This window comes from Schistocerca gregaria, chromosome X (genome assembly GCF_023897955.1).
Source record: "Schistocerca gregaria isolate iqSchGreg1 chromosome X, iqSchGreg1.2, whole genome shotgun sequence".
NCBI classification, from domain to species: Eukaryota; Metazoa; Arthropoda; class Insecta; order Orthoptera; family Acrididae; genus Schistocerca; species Schistocerca gregaria.
In genome coordinates this window covers 25301847-25315955 of record NC_064931.1, presented here as the reverse complement: position 1 = coordinate 25315955, position 14109 = coordinate 25301847, and positions in this window count along the sequence as shown.

Sequence of the window (14109 nt, the reverse complement as noted above, 5' to 3'; positions counted from 1 at the left end):
CCCTCCCCCGTCCTTTTAGTGAAGGACGTCAGGTCAGTGATATCATATCGCAGTTGATGTACTCTGTTATTGCTGATGCCTTTGAAGAGCGTATCTCGTTACCACAATCGAAAACCCGACAGGAGGGTACCGCAACCCAGTTGGATTTCTAACTGCATGCCTTCCTGTCATGGAAACAAAGCTCCTCAAGGTAGACAATGATCCGTGGTCTCCCACCATTAAATGCAGTGCTGTACTTTGCATTTAATTGTCGCACCCCCCTAAAGTTGAGTTTGTTGTTAGAGAGACGAGTATTCATTATCTTTGGGGGACAAAATGGCGTGATAATGCGGAGCACATCAATCGCAGAGTGGTTTCGTAAATCCACCTTGAGTGCTATATTGGGCCTGTTTTCAGAGATGGAAGTGAAAGGCTCAGCTAAGGCACTCAGCAGAATTCTACACCTGGACATCCATATACATGTCTGCGATCTGGTAAATGGAGGGTGTAGCTATATCAAGCTCCTGAAGATACAAGTAACAAGAGGGCATGCATTGATGTCGAAAATCGATATGATGATGCTTGTTTTGCATGGTCAATCATTTCTTGTCAAAGAAAGTACAATCGAAGGAACCATCCTGAGCCTCCCAGTACGTATCATGTAGATGATAATATTCATTCATGTTATAACTTTGATGGTATAGAGTTCCCCATCAAGATCCAGGGCATTTCTAAATTTGAGGCCCAGAATACCGGCATATCGATTAATATATATGGCCTGTAGAAGAAAAGCATGTCAGATGAGCAAGACAAGCACATCGTCTTCGGCCCCCTCCATTTCTCAAAATTTGCCGGTGAGCGGGAGCTGCATGTAAACATGCTGCTCCTCTCTGAAGGTGATAATTATCACTATGTCTAGATCAAAGACATTTCCAGACTCCTTGCCTCCCAACTGTCAACTGATCATCGTGTAAAGCATATTTGCTTAAGGTGTCTCAATTATTTCTCCTCAGACAAGTTATTAGCCTTGTATCTACTAGACTGCGCTTCCAAGGATCCCATACGTTGTATTATGCCTACTGAGGACAACATGCGCACCACCAGGAACGATACCCGTTTGTAGTGTACGCCAACTTTGAATGCCTCCTTGCTCCTGTGACCCACTGTGAAGGTGACCCTACAACTTCACGTACCACCTTTACAGAGAAACATGTACCATATGTGGTAGCGTACCAAATTGTATCATCATATGATTCCAGTCTTAACCGCTAGAAATCTTACGTTGGGGAGAGCTCTGTGGTTTGGTTGCTCTCTGAGCTCGAAAAATTTTCATGGGAGGATCAGAAGCTTTACAGCAGCAACGTTCCAAAGACAAAATCGGAGGAGAATGAAGATTTGTATAATAACGCCACTGATTGTCATACTTGCGGGCTGCCTGTAGACAGAAAAGCGGAGACTCCTCGTAGGGACCACTTCATCTTACACTGAAGTTCTGTAGTCCAGCTCACAATTTATGCAATTTGAAGTACCAGCTACTTTGTCACATTCCCGATTTATTCCACAATTTAAGTGGCTATGGCGCTCATTTGTTAGTTGGGCACTTGGCTGATTTCGGTTTGCAGAACAATCAGGTCAGTGTCCTACCTGAGAGCATCGAGAAGTATATTTCATTCTTGAAACGAATGATGCCAATAATTATTCTCCGTTTCCTTAATACGCTACGTTTTATGCAGGCACCACTCCAGAAACCTGCTGAAAGTCTATTTCAGAGGGATATGCATATCACTCAAGCTGCATTTCCCGATGAGGAAAAGTTTCAACTTGTTACTAGGAAGGGGGTTTTCTGATATGAGTATGTGGATAGTATGGCGAAACTCAACGATACCAGGCTACCCAACATAACTGCAATATCCAGCAACCTCACAGGCGATGCTATAATGAATGCAGAGTATGAGCATGAATGTTAGGCGGGAATTCATTATTTCCTCTTTAGGAGAGTACGCACAGCTTTACATGGACACAGACGTGCGCTTGCTTGTGGACGTTTCCTAGAAGGTCTGGAGTATATGTATGACCACATATTCTCTAGATCCCGCCTTTTATTACATGACACTTGGGTTGTCTTTGGAAGCAATGCTCAAGAAACCAAAGTGCAACATTGAATTATTGACCAACCCTGACATGCTTCTTTTGTTTGAGCGAAGGATCTGTGGGGGACTTTGCCAACGTGTCCACAGGCACACGAAGGCAAATAACCTACGGATGGGTGACAAGTTCAACACATCCCTTGATTCGAGTTATATAATGTATCTCGACGTGAATAACTTATATGGGCATGCCATGCAGCAATCACTGATGATTGAAGAGGTTTGATGGGTGCCCAAAAACAAATGCTAGGGATTAGGTGGAAAAATCATGGGAGGTATGGCAGCAGATTCTCACGTAGGGTATGTGATAGAGGCAGAACTCACATAATCTATTAGTTTTCATGATGCACATACCGAATTGCCACTGTGTTCAGAGCAACTAGTTCTGCGAGGAGGCTCTACACCAAAACTGATGACAATGCTGAGGGGTAAGTGGAGATATATTATTCATTATCGTAACCTCCAGCAATTCCTCAGCTTGGGTATGGAGCTGGTTAGATTCACCCGGGCTATCTCCTTGAAGCAGTCCCCCTGGTTGCAGGAGTATACTGATTTGAATGCGAGACAGAAAGCTTCCGTGATATGTGACTCTGACAAATACTTTTATAAATTAATGAATAATTCAATTTTTGGTGAAACTGTGGAGAATTTGAGGGTGTGACGTGAAATTTTTATTAGAAGCAAATGGGGTGGGCGTTATGGCGTAAGAAAATTCATTGCCAGACCAAACTTTAAGCGGGTCACCATATTCGATAAGAACTTTCTTGCTGTGGAGATGGCGAAGACTGCAGTAGAGTTTACGAAACCTATTTATGTGAGGATATACATACTAGACCTTGACAAACTCCACATGTACCGCTTTCAATATGAATTTGCGAAAACTCATTTCGTAGATCCTAAATTACCTTATATGGATACAGGTAACTTCATCTGTTGGGTGAAGAACTGCGATCCATATTAAGTAATTAGGTGCCACAGTAATGAATTCAACACTTCCTCATATACAGCTGATAATCCTTATGCTACTATTCTGCAGATCGTGAAGGTTATCGGTCGTATGAAGGATGAGTTGAATGGATTGCTGATTGTGGAGTTTGTAGATTTACTCTCAAAAATGTATGCATATCGCACATTGGAAGGTGCCACCCAGAGGCAGGCTAAGGGTGTGCGTCGCATGGCATCGAGAGCTCTATCTATCGAAGACTATTTGCAGTGCCTGTGCAGTGGTGTTCATGGTGCTACACCACAACTATCGCATATGGTACAGCAGACCAGAATTCGATCGAGAGGACATGGCGTGTACACTGTACTACAGTCTAAAATCGGTCTGTCGCCACATGACAATAGAAGGGTCGTTTGTGATGACGGGATTGAAACTCACCCATACTGACACTACTACTTACTTGTAGTGAGAGAACGGATAGGGTACTCTGATTGAGTGATAGTGAGAGAGAGAGAGAGAGAGAGAGAGAGAGAGAAGGAGAGAGAGAGAGAGAGAGAGAGAGAGAGAGAGAGAAGAGAGAGAGATGGAGATAGAGAGTGTCTGCAGAGTAGTAGTATGATACTTTTTTCACAGTGTAAGTAATTTTGTGTGTGTGTGTGTGTGTGTGTGTGGTGTAAATATTTTTATGTACAATGTACATGTATATGTACAGAGAGAAAGAATGTGTGTAATATTTTTGTGTACTATGTATGTGTGTGCCATAGAAGAAACGGTAAAACGGAAAAAAGAATAAAATTTTATGTTTATATATGCACACCATGTGTGTGAAAAGAAACAAAAAAGAACAAAAATATTTTAAAAACCAAAAAATAGAAAAAATTATATATTCATTTATTTGTTGATATACAACATATTTCTATACTGTGAAAAAACATATCTACACATCATGCGTGTGTGTTTTTTTTAAAATAGAATATCTTTTCAGTTTTTAACCTGTCATTAGCCATATGAGCCGGAATAGTTTTTAAGTGTATATATATAGCTCACAGTCCATCAGAACTCTTATTGTAAAAAAAAACCCTTTGCTGTTCTGGACTGCTGAAATTATATTCTAAGTGTGTGCAGTACATCAGAATTATTGTACAAGCTATGTTACTGGGGCTGTCAAATTTAGTTGTAGTAGTAGTAGTAAAGAAAGTATCTCAACTTTAGTTTTTAGCATAGATTTATAAAGAAAATTTCATACCACTGCTAATGTTGTCATGTTTAAGTTAAAAGTATTTCTGCACTGGAATAGCAGAGACAATTTGTACCTCAAGAATACTATATTTTACCTCAAGAACGCTATATCGTACATCAAAAATACTGTATTGTATTTGTATGAACTGACTAAAGCAAGAAAAAAATTAGTTACCATACATCTTTCTTGTTGTTATTTACGAAAACCCTACCCCTATTGCATTATGTATGTACATGCATATATATAAAGGCTGTGCATATCTCAATGACATTAGCTTTGCTGAAGATGAGTACTATTAAGGAGGTGAAGCTTAACATGGATAATAACAAAATACATAGAATGGGTACATGGAACTACGCCTATCATGCACGACGAATTGGGTTATGGGAGCAGGAGACACATGACCGTGTACACTTTCAAAGATATATAGCAGACATGTCTAATATTATATCTCCTGTGGTTGAAGAAAGGCACAGACATAGCATGTGGTTAAAAAATTGTACATTGTCAAAGCGGGAACAGGGTTGGAAAAAAAGAGCACATAAGTTGTGAGGTAAAAATTAATTTACTTCTCATCCAATTTAAAAGTAATTTTACATTTTCATAAGCAGATACAGCAAAACTTTTTTGATATGTGTTCTTGAGTCAGTGGAGAGGGCACCTGTAGAATTCCAGGTCTTGAATAGCGGCAAACTTGAAGGTTCAACACATCCAAATCTTCTCCTTCCCCTTCATGTAGACTATGGTATGCGTGTGATCGAATAATTGAAGCGCAGTCGCCATATCTTTATAGGTTATGCTATGATCGTTCCAGCGAATTCCATGGAAGGAATGTCTTAACCCCTTTGTACTCTTTCTTGTCTTAGCACACCTCACATACTTGAAAGACCTTGGTGACGCAATGTTTGCTGAGAATGTCTCTATTATTCCAGCATCTTGTGTGTACGCTACAAACACAACACCTTTAAATACGATCTGTCTACGGTCACCTTCATAGAAATCCAGAGTGCCCGCAATGATGTTCACACCTTGAGATGACATTGTGAAATGCTCTAAGTATCGTGCTGTACCTATTCATTTATACAGATCGTTGCACAACACCTGTGAGGGGGCAGTAGTTGATCACACGGTCATATAGAACTAGAGCATACACGGTAGTGTGTTCTGGGAAATTTGTTGATGATTCAAATTCATTTCACACATCTGTAAGTCCAGATTTAGCTATCTCGTTCTGTTTCGAGCAGTCAAGCGAAATGTCAGTGAAAGAAATGTGCTGGAATTCAGGACTTTTAAAAGCTGGAAACGCTCCTCGTCGGATACACTGATGTGAGGAATTTTCCATATTATCTTGCTGATTGTGATCATATTCTCCACTTGAGCTCCTTGAAAGTATGAATTATTAATCTGTCGCATTCTGTACCAAAATGAGTTCTTGTTTGGCGTTCACAATAATCTGTCTCATGTCGTCGAAGTACCTCATAAGCATTTTTAGAGGTATGCTTGTACCCTGAACTGTTCTATGCTATGGATCGTCAATGAACCATCCCGCATTTCCTAAACCTTGCAAATCTGCGGATGATGCACAGACGTATGTTTTAAGGGTTGATGTTATGCCAACATTTTGTGTACGATCGATCTCAGACCCATTGAGTTCATAGCGTATCTCTTGGAACAGGAATGATAAAGCGTTATGTGTAAGCTTGGATCCCAATGTATTGCTTCTGTCGGTTTTATTGAATGTGCCATCTAGATATATGAAACTCTTACATGGAAGCGTCGTGCGTCTTGGTGCTGAATGACAATCCTAATTTCATCGTTCTTGTTAAATGTGGTTGAGGCGTAAGGGTTAAGAGAGAAGTATTACTGACATGTAATTCTCTTATCATACTCTACTGGACTGATTATATTGAGTGAGGACGTAATTGCACAGTTTCAAGCCAACTGATATAAGAAACTCGTATTTCGCGCGTGTTATCACTTTGCGGTTCGGTAGCGAAGTGGCATGCTGTGGATTGTGTGCAATTGTTTTATACCGTATGCCCATCACTCTTTAGATGTAACTGTACAATGATTTCCTCACCACTAAAGCCAAAAAGTTGATTATTCTGGTCCACAATACGCAGCTCCAAATATTCCAATGTCTGAGCTGTCACTGGAAGGTATATTCCATTGGAAGGGGTCTCAACAATCTTATACTCCGTTGCAACTGAGGGGAAGAAACAGTCTAAACTGACTTATAAAATTTTCTTGGATCCTTCTTCAAAACCTGCTCTTTTGTGAAACAAAACAAGCGTCCTATTGAAGCTTTCTAGTTAAAGTCAGTCGCTGCATTTATAGTATTTCTTTCACATTTAAGTTTACTAATTTTTGCACGTAGTTCAATACCTTTTCCAGACTGTTTTAAGACTTCGTTTAAATCGTCGATATCGTATGCACCCGGTCCTAGTTCGAGAATATCCAGATGCAGTTTGTTGTTAGCCTCAGTGATATTCGGGATCCTGTTGTACGTCTCCAGTCCATTCAATGCAATACTCCATTCACCAACGCTCGAATTAATTGGCGGGAATAATTTGCACGAAATACAGACAATCGTTCTTCTAACGCCAAAGTGTACGACATTGCGTCTGAACCTCAATTGATGGAGGAATGTTTAAAGCTCCTCCGTATGTAGCATGCTTCTTCTTCTTTGTGAACATCAAGAGAAACATAATGCATAGATGTCCACAGAGGTGTGTATTTAAGTCATGACAGCGTCGATAATTGTAGAACACGTGTCTTCTGTGAGTGAAGTATCGTTGTAATTCTTCTATTGGTTGCGGGTCACCAAATGAGTCGAAATAGTAGACGGTATCCGCATTTTTCATTACATATGACACCCAGTGGGTGCCGGGGTCTCCAGCTACATCTCAATTCACAGTGCCACATTCACCAGTTTTCCACATAGTCTTCAGTAATGTATCTCACATAAAACACACCAGGGAATCTTGGTATCTTGAATTTGTTTCTAACAAACTTAAGAAGATCACTACTTGTGAGTGGTCGATCTAGTAGGACCGCTAATGGGCTTTTTTAATTTATGAATAGACCCAGCCCTTTCCTGTACGGTTTCAAGTATAGTCCTTTTCCGATGGCTGCTGCTTCCATCATGCGGTTATGTTTTCCTGCCTCTTCTAACAGCTCTTGGGAGTTTTGCTCGTTCATGACAGTTCGAGCGATAGCTGCAGCACCACCAGCTAGGGAACCTACCGCCGAGAGAGCGGAGAGGGCCGGGATGAGAAATGAAATAAAACCGCCAGATGTCTTGGGTATTGGTAGAAGTCGTGGTGGCTTAAGCGATCCTCTTCTTCTCGCATCTTTCTGCTTTAGTGTGTTTTTAGCTGCATACATCTCTGTCTGGATACAGCTCTTCAAACAGCCCTGCTTCCCGCCGTTGTCTTTTTCTTCTTCTTGTTTAGTGCACACCGTGCAGCATTCATCCCTTATCGCCTCGCGCCAAGCATTTCTGAAGCTTTGTCCCAGGTACACAGTAGTTACACCCAGGGATGTGTAATTCCACTGCCTGTTTGTCTAGAATACCACCACCTCCTCTAATGCTCTCCTAGCACGCATGTTATGCTAATGCGGTGGTTGTCGACTATGCGCGCCCATTATGTAGCAAATCGTCGGCATCAATCCAACTGTTTTGTGTAGCAGGAAAATCAAGCCATTTGACTAGTGCTTTATTTTCACGACGTCTTGTGACCCTCTCCACGAGAAAAAGATCCGGTTCTGATCTTTTCTGCAACTCCTCGGTGTAGAAGCAGCCTGCAATTTCTTCACCTTCACTATCCTTCAACATATAAGTTCTACGAATCGTTCTTTACACCTTTGAAACTGTAGATATCTCAGTTAACCAGTTCGGTAGGTATGACTTCTCGAATGCTGTCTTGTGTTTTGAGATACGCACCAGAATACCTACATTAAATTTCTATCTGCTTGGATCCAGCATCTTAATGCGATAGTACGCCGTATCCATGAGTCCATTATAGCGAACATCGATTGGTCTCATTTTTATTGTGGTATGTTTGGTTCGATTATACTGACCAATTATTTCAGGGAGGACATCTGTCCATTTGTATGAGTCGCGAAGGTTAAAACGCATCCACATTCGACCTTTTATTGTTCTGTTGAGACCCTCCGCGATACTTGCCTTCAGGTGAGTGAATGTTGACTAGTTATCTATTCCGTACCGTTGCATCACGGTCTTGAAATACCTATTGTAAAGCTCGCCACCGTGATCGGTTTGGAGGTTGGTCGGGCATAGATTCGTCCCAGTCTGTAGCAAACGCTCAAAAACATTCACGACATTTCGAGTCGTTTTTTTCTTGTTGCCATGTAATGCCCAGGCAAATTTGCAAATTTGGAGTATGTAGCAATAACCACTAAAATATATTTGAATCCATTATTCTCATGTGAATATTCCTTCGTATCTACAAGATCAGCTTGCCATAAGTCATCCAACCATTTAATCATAATATGCCTGCGAGGGTATGTTTTGCGTGCTGGTTTGTGCAGTTCTCGAACTACTGTCTCCATACTTATTCGATGATACCTCTCTCTAAGCTCCGAGATTACTGAAACAACCTCATTCGAATGAGCTGTAGTACCTGTAGCTGCCGATGCCATGTGCAGCCGTAGTCGATCTATTAGCTAGTTGGGGTCATCATAATTTATATATTGCGGGATTCAATTGTTCAATGCTTTATGCTCAGTGTCAATACCATCTCCGCTGCTGCTGTTGCTGTTGTTGTTGTTTTCGCCTTCAAGTATTGATTTTATAATGGTTTTATATTTCTTGTTGCTCACTCTTTTCGTGACCTTATGTACAGCAGTCATGTGCAGTATTTCCCGGTAAGTTTCCCTATCATTAACTGAGTAATTTATAGGTTTTTTTCTTATGTCTTGGGAAAATAAGATTCATTAAGACAGGTGTTCTCTCAAACCGCCTATCACCAATCTGTATTGTGTCATCAGTTACAGTTATAGGATGCATACCCAGCATGTATGGTCTTCCCCTGCTAACGCCAAATGTTCTATCTGTCTGACCGGGGGTGTGACGGATAATGAATTCGTCAATGGCAACACCCACGTTATCGTGTGTTTCTGTTTTTGCTGAAAGCTGTCGGAGAGATTCAGTAACCGGCTTAAAGGTCTTTCTTAGTGTTTGCTGTCGATCCATATGCCTTAACCTCAGCAACCGTAATTTCTCACGAACTGCTTTCTGCGCTTGAATGACTTTGTGCTTCGTCGACATCTCGGTGTATATCAATCAGACATCTCCGCAGCATGTGGCTTTATATATCCGGTCATTTTCTTCTTCCTCTCACTATGCACATGCTCCCCCTTTTCACAAGGAACTCTACGAACTCTACATCTGTTTCCCCTCAATAGCCTCGACCTTTTCAGTTAAGTCGGCTACTATCTTACCGACTTCATTGAGTAACTCATTTAACGCATTCCCCATTCTCAGAAGAGTCTGGTAATACGTCTCTAGTTCCATGCGCATACCTCCAACATTATGCACAATAACATGAATTTTCCCATTCGTGTACAGGTGAATGTTCTGTATGTGTATACCCATTCCCTCGGGTTGAAAGCTAGACATACGCGCGAATTTGTCCGTGGTGCAGCGTCTGCTGATGTACTAACCTCTCTTACCGTGCTATATATGCAAAAAGTCTTGTAAGTTTCTCCTGTACCTGCCATTACTCAGTTTCCCTGTTTTATCAATAACGAGAAATCCATACTGTGAATGATTCCAGCAATCATCACATATCTTTACAGAACAATTGAACGACATGTCAGTTCCGACATGCGGCTGGTAAATGTGTTTTAAATACAGATTGTCTTGTTTGAAGTCTATAATGAGGTTTGAATTATCATTAACCTACTGTGCCGGGATTCTGGAATATGTTTGGCTTACATAAAATACATCAGCAGCTATATGACCACGGAAACAAAAATATTTTCGAATTTGGTCTTGGTATTCCACAGAAACATCGTCAAATATGAAGACAGTGTTTGGATTTGCTTTTTTAGGTGCAGGGATATCACCGCTTCTATATCTACATCCATACTCCGCAAGCCACCTGACGGTGTGTGACTGAGGGTTCCCCTTCTATTTCAGTTTCGTATTGTTCGTGGAAAGAAAGAATGTCGGTATGCCTCTGTGTGGGCTCTAATCTCTCTGATTTTATCCTCATGGTCTTTTCGCGAGAAACACGTAGGAGGGACCAATATACTGCCTGATTCCTCGGTAAAGGTATGTTCTTCAACAAAAGCCCGTACCGAACTACTGAGCGTCTACTGAGAGTCTTCCACTAGAGTTTATCTGTCATCTCCGTAACGCTTTCGCGATTACTAAATGATCCTGTAACGAAGCGCGCTGCTCTCCGTTGGATCCTCTCTTTCTCTTCTATCAACCCTATCTGGTACGGATCCCGCACCGGTGGGCAGTATTCAAGCAGTGGACAAACAAGTGTACTGTAACCTACTTCCTTTGTTTTCGGACTGCATTTTCTAGGATTCTCCCAATGAATCTCAGTCTGGCATCTGCTTTACCGACGATTAATTTTATGTGGTCATTCCATTTTAAATCACTCCTAATGCGTATTCCCAGATAATTTATGGAATTAACTGCTTCCGGTTCCTGACCTGCTATTTTGTAGCTAAATGATAAAGGCTCTTTCTTTCTATGTATTCGCAGCACATTACACTTGTTTACATTGAGATTCAGTTGCCATTCCCTGCACCATGCGTCATTTCGTTGCAGGTCCTCCTGCATTGCAGTACAATTTTCCATCGTTACTACCTCTCTATGTACTACACCATCATCCACAAAAAGCCTCAGTGAGCTTCCGGTATTATCCACAAGGTCATTTATATATATTATGAATAGCAACGGTCCTACGACACTCCCTTGCGGCACACCTGAAATCACTCTTACTTCGGAAGACTTCTCTCCATTGAGAATGACATGCTTTCATCGAATGTCTTGTATGTAACACCATCTACACCTCGCAATATCTCCTGCAATCGCTTATACTTCCGTTGAAACAGTGTTTTTGAGAATACATAAACATGTTCAAATCGGACTCCATGTACTTGTGTTAGCAGCGTCATGAGGACATTAGTCTTCCCACAATTGGATGGACCTACAATAATTGCTAGTATATCATCAAGAAGGAGAATTCCGTTCTTCTTGTTCTTCTTCAGGTCTTCTTTTGCATCTTCACAGGACCATTTACCGACAACAAAATCCGTGTTATGAGGGTGTTTCACTCACCCTGCCGTGATACTAACTACAACCGGTACTGACAAATAGTTGACATATATAGAAAGAGACACTTGAAGGAATAATGAGAGCATGTGTAGCCACCATCACTTAACCGATTGAGCTATATTGGCTAGAAAGAGAAAACAGCTATAGATATATATTTTACCCATGAAGAGTACCTTAATCATTCATTATGTGATAACTGATACAGCACTGAAAAAAATATTAACAATTGTAACACTTTGGCTAAAATGAGGCGGTATGAAATAAAAAAAAATACGTTTTGTGATTATATATACATAACTTATTTATTTATTTAAATATAATACATAGGGTGTAGTATTTCAGGAATATCATTACAATTTAAATTTTTTTTCTTCTTCGCACCTGTACAGTATTTGCCAAATAAAGCTTTTTGACATACAAGAAATTCAGCACGTATCTCACTCAAACCAATAGATGCCTCGCATTACTCAGGTTTTTCACATACACGTTTAATCTGTTTCTCTTTAGGTTCAGCGTTCATGTGCAAACGAAGGTGTTGCTTCATATCATCAGCATGTTCACTATGACCACGTAGGGAGTTTACAACATCATTGTATGCAGAGTCTACGCTAGTCAGCCAACAATTCAGTCTCTCCAATGCAACACGTAGCACAGTGTACAGATCGTATAACTTCATAACTGAGGAATGCCTTAGATAAACACTGTTGTCACTTCATTTCACACATAATGCACAGTCATCATATACAGTTATGATAGAAAGTGTCACATCAGTAAGGCAAATGTCTGGGGGAGAACGAATTGGATAATACTCTGTAGTCATCTGTTGATTGATGTAGCACTCTACACGACTCATTTCGTCCCAGTCGAACTTGGGAATTGGCACTTTAACACACTTGGATACATTTTCAATTTACATTCTTGCATGCAAGCGCCAGACTTGATGTGCTTCTATACCGACATTTACACGTTTCGTTCGACTGGGAGTTAAATTGTATGTGGAAGTGAAAAGCATGGGTACACTCGATGCCTTCTTATCCACAGCAGCTGCACTCTGTGGCTGCACTGTAACAGGGGCTTTCTGCTGGGATGGATCGTATGTCGGTGACCAGTACTGTCCTCGATCTTGATGTTGTGTAGGACCACTAGCAGCAGCATTTGATGTGTCGGGGGCAGATCGCAATGAGTGGGACAGACAACAGCAGCTCTTTGCCCTGCTACAGCAAGGGGGCTATGTGCACTACAGGATCCCACATGGTCGCTATAGTTTCAGATGTGCTGGAGGCTGTTGCTGACGTAGGTCTAGAGGTCGCTGCAGGAGTCAACAAGATGGCGGTCGAGGTTGCTACAGGTCCGGACGTGGCAGAGATTGGCATGTTGGTACTGGACCCTACTGGCTTGGACACATCAAGGGCTACTGCTGAACAAAGACGAGGAAGCATTAGACATGGAACAGTACAAGAATACAAAGATTAATAATAGTAATAATGCGAATGCCAACCAGAGAGAAAAATGTGATATGGCCACTTACTTTTCCGTTTCCTCCTGTTCTGCAGGGCTGTGTTGGATTGCGACTACTGTTGATGCTTCATGGTTCTTCTTCTTCTCGTTCTTCTGCTGCTGACTGACAGAGCAAGACTGAGGTCCCAGAGCTGTTGAGTCTCCACTGTACTCCCTCCAATGACGTCACCAGATACTGCCATCCTACTGCCTGAAATCTAATATGTGACAGGGTTAAGGGTTCCTATTTATTCCCTCCATTCCCCCCCCCCCCCCCCCCCCCGCACCCCCGCCATCTTGGATTACATCACGGAACAGACAACAGTGTTCCTTACCGATGTATACCACATGATAATTGCGTTGAAACTGAAACTTTGCGTACTAGGAAGAATAAAGGATTGCACCACATTTCACATGTAAAACCGTTTATTGAAAGATAATCTGCCTTTTAACTTGGTATTTGCCATAAAATTTTTCACTTCACGCTACTAGTACGCTTTGTCACACTTAGAAACTGTTATCATGTAACAATGTTTTGAAGTTAACTAACCAGTCAAGAACCTAGGGAACTTATTTAGACAAGTAATTACAAATGCATTGTTATAGTGAACAGAGGACACAGTGTTATTGTGTGTGTACATTCTTGCTTGTTAGTTGCACAATTACGTAACTAATATATGGCTTACATACTTAGAACATATACAGCTAATGGGATTTTAATGCAACATTTTGGTTTACTTGAAAAAGACATTCTTTATTTGAAGTACATTCTGTGAGATTAAACATAACTCAGTATTTGGTTTCTTTGACAGTTACATGATTATATCATAACGCAACTAATGTGTGACACAATTTACATTGCAGCTTTTGTGCTGTATCTGTTTTATATCTGCTCAGTTTTTCTGAATTCTTCTGGAAAGTAAAACATGTTTTCGTAGTAACTTTTGTGGTATAGTTACAATGAGACAGCCTTTTTCGTAGC